The sequence below is a fragment of the Schistocerca serialis genome, chromosome 9, assembly GCF_023864345.2.
Source record: "Schistocerca serialis cubense isolate TAMUIC-IGC-003099 chromosome 9, iqSchSeri2.2, whole genome shotgun sequence".
Taxonomy (NCBI): Eukaryota; Metazoa; Arthropoda; class Insecta; order Orthoptera; family Acrididae; genus Schistocerca; species Schistocerca serialis.
In genome coordinates, this window is record NC_064646.1 from 111635506 (window position 1) to 111650445 (window position 14940).

A 14940-nucleotide genomic window follows, 5' to 3' on the forward strand; every position below is an offset into this window, starting at 1 on the left:
ATGTCGTTGCAAAAAGGTATATTTTCTTTTGTACAAAATGTACGGCCGGTCAAACTAATAGGGAGTGGGTTGCAACATTGCAAGGGCTTACAAGGGATTGTGCTTTTGAGTGTGAATGTGGACTCCCTTATTCAGATACAATGGTACATGATGCCATAGCACAGAACGTTTCTGATGTTCGCATACGGGAACAGATTTTGAAACTAGTTAATCCCTCCCTTCAACAAGTGATAGACATATTGGATAGACAAGACACGCTTGACTTTGCTCAGGAATCATTTGCAACTTCGCCGGCCGTGTGTAACATTAACCGGCCCGCCGGGCGTGCTGCACGGCCCGGTAAACTGCCCTCGCACACATCCACGCAGCTGCCGCCACGCTCTAAACCAGGTGTGCCGCGCCAGCATACAAATGCAGTGAAATCATGCCCGCGGTGTGCTACTAGACATTCGCGTGACAATTGCCTGTCACGCCAAGCTATTTGCTTTTACTGTAATAAGAAAGGACATGTTCAAAGTGTTTGCCAGAAAAAGCTCAGATCAGACACTCTTCATCATTCCAGGCCCTTTGCTTCGCGCCGGAATCCAACCAAGAACACTCAGGCTCGTGGACCTTCACCCATGGACATTCATGTAGTTAATTCCACTTCGTCCAGTGCCACTTTCTCTACCAGTGACTTTGTTCGTCCCACAAAAAGTGTGCGTCGACGTCGCCGGAAATCACGTCAATTAGCAAGTGATGCTGTACCAGTGTCTGTTCACATTGCACGAGACAGTCGCTCTTGTCGTCAGCAGGACAATAAACTTTTTGTAGATTTGGACTTTAATGGCAAGGTCATACCATTCCAGCTCGATACCGGAGCTGCAGTTTCATTGCTCAATCATGACACGTACAAACAAATGGGCAAACCTCCGTTGCGTGCCGCAAATGTTCAGTTAAAAAGTTATTCAGGACAGCAGATCCCTGTGTTAGGACAGTGCACTCATCTTGCAACATACAAGGGACAAACAAAACTTGTGTCATTTTACGTTCTTCGTTCTTCTACTGCAGTGAACTTGTTTGGTTTAGATTTATTTCAATTGTTTAACATGTCTATCGTAAATCAGGTCCTATCAGTGAATCAGACTGTGCCTTCAGACAGTGTTTCTCGTCTATGTGAAGAATTTGCAGACATTTTTGCACCGGGCCTTGGTTGCACTAAGAATTATGAAGCACATTTGGAACTGAAAGTAAACGCGCAACCGAAATTTTTCCGAGCGCGCAATGTTCCCCACGCATTGCGTGATGAGGTCGCGAGAACATTAAACGATTTAGAATCACAGGGTGTAATTGAAGTGTGCAAGCTTCTCTCTGGGCCTCACCCTTAGTAATTTTGCCAAAACCTTCCGGAAAACTGAGACTTTGTGTGGACTTCAAGGCAACAGTGAATCCACAACTCGTGATTGCAACTTTTCCCTTACCCCGCCCAGAAGATCTTTTTGATAAACTGTGCCCGGGTAAATACTTTTCCAAGTTGGACCTAGCAGATGCGTACTTGCAAATCCCAGTGGACGCCGAATCCCAGCGCGTCTTGGTGGTTAACACACATCTTGGTTTGTACCGCTTCTAAAGACTGCCATTCGGGTGTGCATCCGCCCCTGCATTGTTTCAGCAATATTTACAAACTGTTTGTGCGTCGGTCCCTATTGCTGCGAACTATGTGGACGATATTGTGATCTCCGGAAAGACAGCCGACGAGCATTTAGCACACCTACGAACATTATTTCAGGTATTGCGACAAAATGGTCTTCGCTTGCAGAAGGACAAATTTGTGTTTTTTTGCTCGTGACTTACCATACCTGGGACATGTCATCAATGCCCAAGACATACATCCGAGTCCAGAGCACCTCCATGCCATACAAGATTTGCCTTCGCCACAGAATGTGCAGCAGCTACAGAGTGTGTTGCGTAAAATTAACTATTATCATCGCTTTCTGCGCAATGCCTCTTCCATTTCAGCTCCGCTTCATAGCTTACGCCGTAAGGGTGTTCCGTTCGTCTGGACGACGGAATGCGAACGCGCTTTTCGCCAGTTGAAATCGGCGTTGCTTTCTAATACTTGCCTTACGCCATTCGATCCCCAGAAACCCCTTTTGTTGATGGTAGATGCATCGGATTTCGGGATCGGTGCTGTGCTTGCGCACATAGTTGGCTCGCTTGATCGCCCTATTGCCTTTGCGTCAAAATTGCTCTCGTCTGCGCAAAGAAATTACTCGCAGATAGAGAAAGAAGCTTCGGCTCTCGTCTTTGGTGTTACTAAGTTCCATGATTTCTTGTATGGTCGTCACTTTACCATCATCACAGACCACAAACCTTTGACGTCGCTTTTTCATCCGAACAAGCCTGTACCTCCGCGTACAGCGCAGAAATTCATTCGCTGGTCTATTTTCCTCTCGCAGTACCGCTACGATATCTTGTATCGGTCCACTGCTAAGCACAAACGCCGATGCGTTGTCCCGTTTGCCTGTTGCTGAGGATAAAGCATTCGATTCTTCCGAACTTGCTTGCATGTTCATTGATGCGGAAACCGATGAAGTGGTCGAATCGTTTCCGATTGATTTTCGTCGTGTAGCTACAGCCACAGCTGCTGACCCTGTCCTTGCTACCGTTTTGCGTTTTGTTGCTACGCAATGGCCTTTGTCAAAGTCTCGGATCGAGGATCCGTTGGTTCGCCGATTTTTTGCTCACAAGGAGAGACTTTTTGTTCGACGTGGTGTTTTGTTGTTGCGTTCTGATAATGATCAGTCCAGAGTCGTGATCCCACGTTCGTTACAGTGCTCTGTTTTACGGCTTCTTCACCAAGGACATTGGGGTATAGTGAGAACGAAACAACTTGCTCGTCAGCACTGTACTTGGTTCGGAATCGATGCTGCGATTACGAATATGTGCTCTTCTTGCATGGCGTGTGCCGAACAACAATCCGCACCGCCGCGGAAAGTCTTTGCATGGCCAAAAGCCACTTCCTCTTGGCAACGCTTGCACATCGATTTTGCTGGTCCATTATGGAATGCTCGATGGTTGGTTCTGGTAGATGCCTTCAGTAATTTTCCTTTTGTTGTCCGGATGTCTTCCACGACGTCAACTGCCACCATCCAAGCGTTCTCTGCTATCTTTTGCATTGAAGGTCTTCCGCAGACTATTGTTTCCGACAATGGCCCACAATTCATGTCCGCAGAATTTCAGTCATTCTGCCAGGCCAATGGTATTCAACATCTGACATCCGCGCCGTTTTCGCCTCAGTCAAACGGTGCCGCTGAACGATTGGTCCGGACTATCAAGTCACAGATGTTGAAGTTGAAAGAGTCGCATTCTCGGGAGGACGCGTTGTTGCTCTTTTTGTCATCGTATAACTCTCAGCCCCGAGATGGTCGCTCGCCGGCTGAGTTGCTCCACGGTCGTCCTCATCGAACCTTGATGTCTTTGCTGCATCCGCCGCATCTGGTTCCAGTGCGGCGGCAGACTTCTGCTTTTGCTCCAGGCGACCTTGTATTCTATCGCAACTATCGCGGTTCACGGCGTTGGCTCGCAGGGCGCATTCTTCGCTGCCTCGGCCGCGCGATGTATTTGGTTTTGGGGGCCTCTGGTGAGGTGCGTCGGCATCTCAATCAGCTGCGCCTCTGTCGTCGCACGGGTTCTGCCGCTCCCCGTCTGCTTTCAGCGACGGTGCCGTCTGGTCAGCGCCCTGGAGACCCATCTACTGGCTCGCCTTATCCCCAGGTGTTACCGACGATGCCTTCCATTTTGCCCCATGGCGACGCGCCGCTGCAGCCTCCGCCGCCGCCGCCTGTCCTCCAGCCGGCGCCGCCCGCAGTGGACGCTTCGCGGCAGCCGCCAAGCGCCTCCCTGGGTCACGCGCCGCCCATCGCTTTCCGTGACCAGCTGTCCTCCGCCATGGAACTCTTGCCCGCTCCGGACCACATGGCGTCTTCGCGCGTCGGATACCCCGACGCAATGGAGGTCGACCCTTCGGCCCCTCCTGTCTCTCTACGGGCGCATACGCCGCATGTTGACGTGCACCCTGGACTAGGTTTTCAGGCGTTTCCTAGCTCCCCTCGGACCGCATAGCCGGGTGCGGGTGGCACAGCCTCGCCTGTTGTTAGGCTCCCCACCTCATTGCATACGTCAACATGGGGTCCTCCCCACGGCGGGCGGAAGCCTTATAACACGACCATTCGCCGATTTGCGGTGGAGGAATGTGGTGTTACCGCCAGACACCACACTTGCTAGGTGGTAGCTTAAATCAGCCGCGGTCCATTTAGTACATGTCGGACCCGCGTGTCGCCACTGTGTGATCGCAGACCGAGCGCCACCACAAGGCAGGTCTCGAGATACGGAATAGCACTCGCCCAGTTGTACGACGACTTTGCTAGCGACTATACTGACGAAGCCTTTCTCTCATTTGCCGAGAGACAGTTAGAATAGCCTTCAGCTAAGTCCATGGCTACGACCTAGCAAGGCGCCATTAACCATTTTAAGATAGAGTCTCACTTGTATCATCAAGGAATGCTGTATTCACATGAAGGATTAAAAGTTAAGTATTAAAGCAGCTACGTACTTTTCTTGCTACCATTCATTACGTATCCTGTTTCAGACCTCTATCTAGCCTACGTGAGATTACGCGTGCCTTTCGGCTACTTCAGTGTGGCGTAGCTGTCTTGTTACGCCACAACAATTAACACGAAATTCAGGTGGCGTGCAGAATAGTTACGCATATATGTTCTTGCAAAGAAGAAACACAGCTATCAGCTGCAGCTAATAATGCTATTTACACAAATAACGCCGTTACCGGTTTAGAAACGACGGTTTCACCTTTAGACGTTCCCCAAGTACGGTGGCACATGGCTAGAACACTAGATTCGCATTCGGGAGGACGACGGCTTAGATCCGCGTCCGGCCACTTAGATTTGTATGTTTTCCGCGATGTCCCTAAATCACGCCAGACAAATGCCGGAATGGTACCTTTCTAAGGACACGTCCGATATCCTTCCCCATCCTTTTGCAATCCGAGGCTGTGCACCGTCTATAATGATAGCGCTGTGCACGGGACGTTAAACTTTAATCTTTCTTTCTTCTTTTTGATAGCTGTTCACGTTTACATTACATTTGTTGCTGTGGACATTAGTTGTTGAAGTGGAAACGACGAAAGTAATATAAACTTGAGCATTCGTCTGAAGATGAACCTGTCCCTTCGAAACCGATAACGGCGCTATTTGTGTAAATAAAAAGCATTATTAACAGTGGCTGGTGCTGATTTTTTGCTTTGCGAGAATCATCTTGAAAAACTTTCTTACTGTCGCTTGGAACCAATTAATTTCCCGGTATGTCACTTAGAACACTCTTAACAAAGTATTTATTTTCCAGTTTGTCTCATTATTTTTGAACAGCGTAGTTGTACGGTATCAGAACACATTCTCAATTTTTTTGGATTAGTTTTTTACAGGTGGAAATACACTTTTCTTTTTCGAGACAAATATCAGGTATGGCATTTAGAATGTTGTCATTTCCACCCTTCGTATGTTATCTGAAGCTCACTTGTAGTTTTGTTAGTATGTGTGGAATCCATAGTGTCTCCTGTCTAGTTTAAAGGCACATTTGCATGCTGAGCTTTTATTGCAGAAAACGCAATTATAAGCAGTGAAATAAAGAAATAATTTGAGCCATATATATAGTCCACGGCTGTATAAATACTGTATGCAGCCGCTGGAAACATTTGAAGATTTCTGATCGTAAGATTATTGGCGGAATAAGAGGCATCTTTTGTTTCCTAATTCTTGTTCAAATCGGACGTATTTTGGTCCACCGCCATTAATACTACATTATTTTATTAGTACATTAACGAGTTTGAAACGTAACAGTCTAACTGAAACCTATTTAAACACCTAAATTTTAACCATAAACAGTAATTTCTGACGTTGAGGTGTATGGAAATATGTACTTGTGGAAAAGTTACGAAGGAAATAATTACAGAATCTTAATTACACTAATGTGTAGAAGTCCGTTAATTGGTAGGAACATTTTATATGATATGAATCTTCTATAATTAGTAAATAAACAAGTGTATTGTTAACATTTGATACCTAAGCGTTTATACACGCTTCAATTTGTATAGACACTAGAATTCACTCGTGTTTAATATATAAGAATCAAGGTAATCATTGAAATGTCTCATTTGTTTTAGGATGAGAGTTTTAATTGTTAGTTAATTAAAAAATGTTTCTAAACAATGCCTAGGATTGTTCGGGATTGTTAAGGAAGTATAAATAATTACAGCCATGTTGGCAATGTAGGTCAGTTCTTTGAGCGTATTTAGGCAGAAAGCATGTAGCTTGTTGACCTTGATATATTTCATTACTGTAAGTATGTTACAATTTATTTCAGTGTTGTCAATATGCCTTTATTTAGTTTGAAATTGAAATGAAATGTCGTGTGGCTAGGGCCTCCCGTCGGGTAGACCGTTCGCCTGGTGCAGGTCTTTCGATTTGACACCCAGTCCCTGAGCGGAGAAAATCTCCGACCCAGCCGGGAATCGAACCCGGGCTCTTAGGATTGACAGTCTGTCACGCTGACCACTCAGCTAACGAGGGCGGACAATTTGAAATTGTAATAAATATTTGCTGAAACGCAATACGAGATTGAATTTTAATTTTAACTTTTTCGAAGTTGGAATTTTTACATTGACCGAGAATTTGGGACTTCTGCTGCGACAAATATGTTATAAGTTGCCACCAAACAGCACTCATAATGGCATAATGCAAGTCTCAATGTAAGTGTCGTAATTTGTGTTTTATTTCAGAATATACGGTTATTACTAACCTATGTATGTTTTATTTCGTATCTTTAATCATTGTAAGCTTGTTGGTTGACTTGGCATGGCAGAAGATTCCGTACTTCTAAGCAAAAAGTCGTCCAGCTCGATCCACCGTCGACTTCGGGTGCTGTCTTAATGCGAAGTCCGATTTTAGTGAAAACACAGAAGAAGAAACATGGTTAAAATACATGAACGGACCTTAACAAAAAAGCCACGCGCAAGCGCCGAGAGTTTGTATGATATTTAAAATTAATTACTGTAATTCATTGCATTGTCTCGATCCAGGTACGAACGAGCATAAAATTAAACTAGCCTATTAAACCCGATTGCAAATCGAGAATCTTTTAGTTTCATATAAGCAACAGCAGCACATTACGAAAAGTGTACACCAATAACATCATCTAAAGAAATTCTAAGCGTCTCAACAACAAAAATCTGAAACTCAAACTCACTATGGTCCACACAGTCACGACCACAACTAAACTTCGAGATATGTCTTCTTGAATTCAATGACATCTTCAAAAATAATACAAATCAACAAAATCAAAATAAACAACGTCGGTCTATAGTCCATAATAATTAACCAGCTAAACAACTTTTCAGAAACCAACTACTCAGCGATAAACATGGCAAACTCGCTTTGCTGTCAGCATTTCAACACTCAGCGTCAATACGTCGGTTCTCTATGAGACGCCCAAGCACGACTCACGACGCGTCCTCACAGCTTTACTTCCGCCAGTACCTCGTCTCCAAGCTCTTAAACTCCACAGAAGTTCTGCATATCTTGAGGGACTAGCAATCCTGGAAGAAATTATATTGCGAAGACATGGCTTTAGGAGATGGTTCCCAGAATGAAATTTTCACTCTGCAACGGAGTGTGCCCAGTCATGAAACGTCCTGGCAGGTTATAGCTGTGTGTTGAATCGGGACTCGAATCCGAAGTTTGGAAGGCAGGAGGTAAGATTCTGGCGTTAGAACTGTGTGTTCCCAGTCTGGCACACAGTTTTAACCTGCCAGGAAATTTCACGTCAAACTGGCTCAGATAGCCGCGCTCGTTAGCATGCCGTTAGGGAATACGGGGAGGTGCTTCGACACCAGATGCGGTGGCCTCTATGCCGGCCAGACTTGACGTGGTTTTTAGGCGGTTTCCCACATCTGACTAGTTGAATGCCATACTGGTGCCCACTTCCTGCCTGAGTTACATCGTTCGCAAACATTTAGAAAACATTTACACACTTTCAAATGGGATACATTAAAGCAGACAGATGTGGAATGGGTGGATGAGAGATGGCCAGAGGAAGAGCACCCGTGACCCTATGTCCCTAACAATGCCAAATACATATTAACATGTCAACCCCGAGAATAGAAGGGCAAATGACACGAAAAAAGAGAAGGGACAAAGTTTCACATCAGTGCACACTTCGCTGCAGAGTGAAAATTCATTCTGCAATTACATGTCTTTTGACACAGTTTCTGCAGTCGCCATTAGCGCGTGTTAGAATGGCAAACAACACTAACGGAAAATGAGACATATTCCTTCGACCACGACCCGCTATCCTGAAAGTTCTCAGTGGCTGCTCTGACGCCATTGGAGGCCAGAGCACTATTGATGTCGCCACTCCCCGAAACATGTACATACGAGGCAGGGCTATAAAATAACGGGACTATAGCTGTAAAACAGTTTACTTCCGAAACATGCATATTTATTTATTGGCACCCTCAAAATAATGCTGTCCTTTATCCCTACAACGCTCCGTGTGAATTCTGCATTGTTGGAAACAGTGCTGGAAGTCTTCCTCTGTGAGCTCCTTAACGAAAAAAAAAATGTTCAAATGTGTGTGAATTCCTAAGGGACAAAACTGCTGACTGAGGTCATCGGTCCCTAGACTTACACACTACTTAAGCTAACTTATCCTAAGAACAACACACACACGCACCCATGCCCGAGAGACGACTCGAACCTCCGGCGCGAGTGGCCAGCTCCTTGATGGCAAGTGCCACTTTTTCTATTACTGTTTCAGCAGACTGAAATCTTGTTCCTTTTGTTGAAGGGCGTCCCGGGCGTGAGCCATTTTCAGCGTCTTCTCGGCCATCTTGGAAATGCTTGAACGACGAAAAAACTTGCGTACGTGATAAATAATCTTCGCCATACACTTCTTTTAGTAAAAGACAGGTTTCAGTAGCGTACTTGGCAAGTGATATAAACGTGCATTCAGTATTCTGGAATTTTTTCAACAGTGGGTTGTCTCAGTATCACACCTACACTTATTACGAAAAGTAGCATCGTTGGGCTAGTCGAGTAGGTCAGGTGAATAAAGTGGGTGGACTAACATTGGGATGCTGTACTTCGCTATAAACCTCTTAACAGCCAATGCGGTATGAGCAGGTGCGTTGTCTCGATGCAGAACCCATCACCGGTTCTTCAATAATCTAGGTCGTTTTTTTTCTTATCTTCTCACGGAGTTGAGCAATAACATGAAGACAACAATGTTGATTAATAGTCTGGCTTTCAGGAACCAAGTGAAAATAAATTATCCCATGAAAATCGAAAAAAGCAATCGTCATCGCTTTGAATCTTGATCTACTCATTCGAGCTTTCCTCGCTCTCGGTGAAGTTGGGTCTTTTCGATTCATGGACTGGCGCTTAGTTTCTGGATCATAAGTGAATAAGCAAGATTCGTCACATGTTATCATTCTTTTCAAGAAATTAGGATCATTTTCAATGCTATTCAAATTGTTGGTTCAAACATTTTCACGAGTTTCTTTCTGTTCGACCTTGAGACTTTTCATCAATAGTTTCGCACGCACTTTTCTCTTTTAATGTAAAATTTGCCTTACACATTCTTTGTCAATTCCTACGCTTTGAGCAAGCGATCGAATACTCAGCCGACGGTCATATCGCATCATATTTTCATCCGTTTTTGATGTTGAACGGCGTCCCGGGCGTGAGCTATTTCAGCGTCTTCTCGGTCATCTTGGAAATGCTATAACGACGAAAAAACTTGCGTACGTGATAATCTTCGCCATACACTTCTTTTAGTAAAAGATAGGTTTCAGAAGCAGTTTTTCCAAGTTTCATGTGAAACTTCACGACAATTCGTTGCTCTATCATTTTTCTGGCAAAACAAAATAAATGGATCCCTGATACGCAGAATCAGTGATGTATTTCGTTCCAAAAACGGACAAACAAGCTATGAAGCAGTTGGTCATAATGTTTTCACGCGTCAATGTAAATACTGTAGAGTGAATGGGGAAGATAATTACTATCGGTATTATCAATTGTCTGTCCTATTCCATTCGTCCATTCAATTAGGGAGAAATTAGCCTATGTATTCCTCTGTACTTGTCCTAATCTCTCTCCCCGTTTTCCTCATGAGCCCTACATGAGACAGACAATGATGGCAGCTTGATGGTCGTACAGAAGTCAAGGGATGCCTCCAACTATAGTGTAGGACCTCCTATTCTGCGCAGTAGTGCAGCAACTCGACGTGGCGTGTACGAAACAAGTCGTTGGAAGTCCGCTACAGAAATGTTGGTCATGGTGCCTCTATAGCCGTCCATAACTTTAAAAGTGTTGCGGGTGTTTGATGTTGTGCACGAACAGACCTCTATCATGCCCCATAAATGTTCGATGGGATCCACGTCGGGCATATGGGTGGCCAACTCATACGCTCGAATTGTCCAGACCAATTGTGAGTAGCTGTGGCCCAGTGACATGACAACGTTGTTTGGGAACATGGCTGCAAATGGTCTCCAAGTAGGCGATCATAACCATTTCCAATCAATGATTGGTTCAGTTGGACCAGACGACCCAATCCATTTCATGTAAACACAGCCCAAATCATTATGGAGCCACCGTCAACTTGCACATCGTCTTGTTGACACTTGGGTCCACGGCGTCGTAGGGTTTGCGTCACATTAGAACCCTACCATCATCTCTTACCAACTGAAATCGGGACTCATCTCACCAGGCCACGGTTTTCCAGTCGTCTAGGGTCCAACCGATACGGTCACGAGCTCAGGAGAGGCGCTGCAGGCGATGCCATGTTGTTAGCAAAGGTTCTCGCGTCATTGGTGTGCTGCCATAGCCCATTACCTCCAAATGTCGCCGCAGTGTCCTAAGAGATACGTTCGCCGCATGTCGCGCATGGATTTCTGTGGTTGTTTTACGCAGTGTTGCTTGTCTTTTAGCACTGACAACTTTATCCAAACGCCGCTGCTGCCGGTGGTTATGTGAAGGCAGTCGGCCACTGCTTTGTCTCGTATTGTTCGTGGAAAGAAAGATTGTCGGTATGCCACTGTGTTGGCTCTAATCTCTCTGATTTTATCCTCATGGTCTCTTCGCGAGATATATGTAGGAGGGAGCAATATACTGCTTGATTCCTCGGTGAAGGTATGTTCTCGAAACTTCAACAAAAGCCCATAACGAGCTACTGAGCGTCTCTCTTGCAGATTCTTCCACTGGAGTTTGTCTAAAATCTCCGTAACGCTTTCGCTATTACTAAATCATTCTGAAAAGAAGCGCGCTGCTCTCCGTTGGATTTTCTCTATCTCTTCTATCAAACCTATCTGGTACGGATCCCACACCAGTGAGCAGTATTCAAGCAGTGGCCGAACAAGTGTACTGTAAGCTACTTCCTTTGTTTTCGGATTGCATTTCCTTGGGATTCTTCCAGTGAACCTCAGTCTGGCATCTGCTTTACCGACGATAAATATGATATGGTCAATCCATTTTAAATCACTCCTAATACCTACTCGCAGATAATTTATGGAATTAGCTGCTTCCAGTTGCTGACCTGCTATATTGCAGCTAAATGATAAAGGATCTTTCTTTCTATGTATTCGCAGCACATTACACTTGTCTACATTGAGATTCAACTGCCATTCCTTGCACCATGCGTCAATTCGCTGCAGATTCTCCTGCATTTCAGTACAATTTTCCATTGTTACAACCTCTCGATATACTACAGCGTCATCCGCAAAAAGCCTCAGTGAACTCCCGATGTCATCCACAAGGTCATTTATGTATATTGTGAATAGCAACGGTCTTACGACACTCTCCTGCGCCACACCTGAAATCACTCGTACTTCGGAAGACTTCTCTCCATTCAGAATGACATGCTGCGTTTTATTATCTAGGAACTCTTCAATCCAATCACACAATTGGTCTGATAGTCCATATGCTCCTTCTTTGTTCATTAAACGACTGTGGGGAACTGTATCAAACGCCTTACGGAAGTCAAAAAACACGGCATCTGCCTGGGAACCCGTGTCTATGGCCCTCTGAGTCTCGTGGACGAATAGCGCGAGCTGGGTTTCACACGATCGTCTTTTTCGAAACCCACGCTGCTTCCTACAGAGTAGATTTCTAGTCTCCAGAAAAGTCATTATACTCGAACATAATACGTGTTCCAAAATTCTACAACTGATCGACGTTAGAGATATAGGTCTATAGTTCTGCACATCTGTTCGACGTCCCTTCTTGAAAACTGGGATAACCTGTGGTCTTTTCCAATCTTTTGGAACGCTACGCTCTTCTAGAGACCTACGGTACACCGCTGCAAGAAGGGGGGCAAGTTCCTTCGCGTACTCTATGTAAAATCGAACTGGTATCCCATCAGGTCCAGCGGCCAGTGTCTGGACATTTTGTTTTGATCCACTTACCGCTTTGGCATAAGACCAAAATTTCTTAGGATTTTCTGCCAAGTCAGTACATAGAACTTTACTTTATAATACATTGAATGCCTCTCGCATAACCCTCCTCACACTACATTTCGCTTCGTGTGATTATTGTTTGTCTGCAAGGCTTTGGCTATGTTTGTTTGCTGTGAAGTTCCCTTTGCTTCCGTAGCAGTTTTCTAACTCGGTTGTTGTACCACGGTGGCTGTTTTCCATCTCTTACGATCTTGCTTGGCACATACTCATCTAATGCTTATTGTACGATGGTTTTGAACTTCGTCCACTGATCCTCAACACTATCTGTACTTGAGACAAAACTTTTGTGTTGAGCCTCAAGTACTCTGAAATCTGCTTTTTGTCACTTTTGCTAATCATAAAAATCTTCCTACTTTCTTTAATATTTCTATTTACGGCTGAAATCATCGATGCAGTAACCGCTTTATGATCGCTGATTCCCTGTTCTGCATTAACTGTTTCAAATAGTTCGGGTCTGTTTGTCACCAGAAGGTCTAATATATCATCGACACGAGTCGGTTCCCTTTTTAACAGCTCAAGGTAGCTTTCAGATAAAGCACTTAATAAAAAAAATTTCATTGGATTCTTTGTCCCTGCCACCCGTTATAAACCAAACAATGAGAGTATTGGTGCATTTACAGCAGAAATATTTTGGATACACTCTTTAACATTTTTGTACAATTAAAACTTTGGAATCCACAATTCAAATAATCTTCTGAGCGTTGTTACGCTAGTACAATGCTCAGCCGGCCGGAGTGGCCGAGCGGTTCTAGGCGCTACAGTCTGGAACCGCGCGACCGCTACAGGTTCGAATTCTGCCTCGGGCATGGATGTGTGTGATGTCCTTAGGTTAGTTAGGTTTAAGTAGTTCTAAGTTCTAGGGGACTGCTGACCTCAGAAGTTAAGTCCCATAGGGCTCAGAGCCATTTGAACCATTTTACGTTGCTCACGAATAAACATTGTCTTCAATTCTAATACATTTAGACATTTTTAAGTTATGAAAATTTAATAAGTTAATGTGTTTACAAGCTTCTACAAAAGTTTGTGTGGTTTGATAAGATGATGATGCCCAGGCTCATGAACATTTTATTTTAAATAAGGATATATTATAATGCAATATGGCTGTAAGTTGAATCCAAATATTGTTTGGTTTAAAAAGAAACGGTATATTCTATTTTCCTTTTGGTACAATAGTGTCTTCATTCTTTTGCTTAGTTCTGATTTATGGTGACTGAGTCAGTGATAGTAGGGTTACCACATGTTAAGTCGGTACCTGAGACATAATTTCTACTAGTATTCCTTTGCCTTGTGCAGTACCTTTGGTTACGATTCTACCATCTTTCCTGATGTTCTTGTGACTAAAGGTCAGATGCCAACCCGGTCTTGCAATGTGGTTCAAATGGCTCTGAGCACTATGGTACTTACCTACTGTGGTCATCAGTTCCCTAGAACTTAGAATTGCATAAACCTAACTAACCTAAGGATATCACACACTTCCATGCCCCGAGGCAGGATTCGAATCTGCGACAGTAGCGGTCGCGCGGTTCCAGACTGTAGCGCCTAGAACCGCACGGCCACTCCGGCCGGCTCTTGCAATGTGCTTTGCTACATTCACCACTGTGTGCTCTATGTACTCCTGTATTGTAGTTGGATCCAAGATGTTAGTTATGGCATGAGGATTGTTCACAGTTATGATTTATCGTGGATCTAATTAATGATGTCACATTGTAAGTACGTAATAGCTCAAGAACGAAAATTAGCATATGATGATTGTTATTGTGATAACGTTAGCTAATCTTTTGTCTTTTTTGTTGTATGTAGGTACATGAGGATGATTCTTTAGTAAAATGACAATACGCTTCTCTGCAAACAATGAATTTCAATAATATTTCTGCTTTCTGTCTACTCTACTGAGTCGTAGGACAAGACGGATCCGCGAGGAATTCAATGCAAGCTTGCCGTCTGTTGAATTTACATATAACCAGGTCTTCCTAGGAACATCTGATCTTTCGCCAAAATGCGATTGAAAACCGTTGTAGGATTTACGAATGGCTCTTCTCGCGGGTGAAATAGTTCCCATTACCTTTTCTCTATGTTTCTCTAAAATCTCCTTTGCAGTGACTGTGTAGCAGTGTCTCTTTTCGCAGTGTCCTACGAATGGTGTCATTTAACCACGGTGAGTCTCTGCAGTCTTCCGCTACTTCCTTTGTACGTAGTTATCTTGGCCGCAAGTTTGTCAGCTATGAACTAAAGTGTTTCAGCTTATCCTTTAAGCAAGTTGACACGTGACAACAGTTCACCAGGTATTGCAAACAGACCACTGTAGCTGAGCTGTACGATGAAGAACGAAAAAAAGTGGTACACCTGCCTAATATCGTGTAGGGCCCCGCGAGCACGTA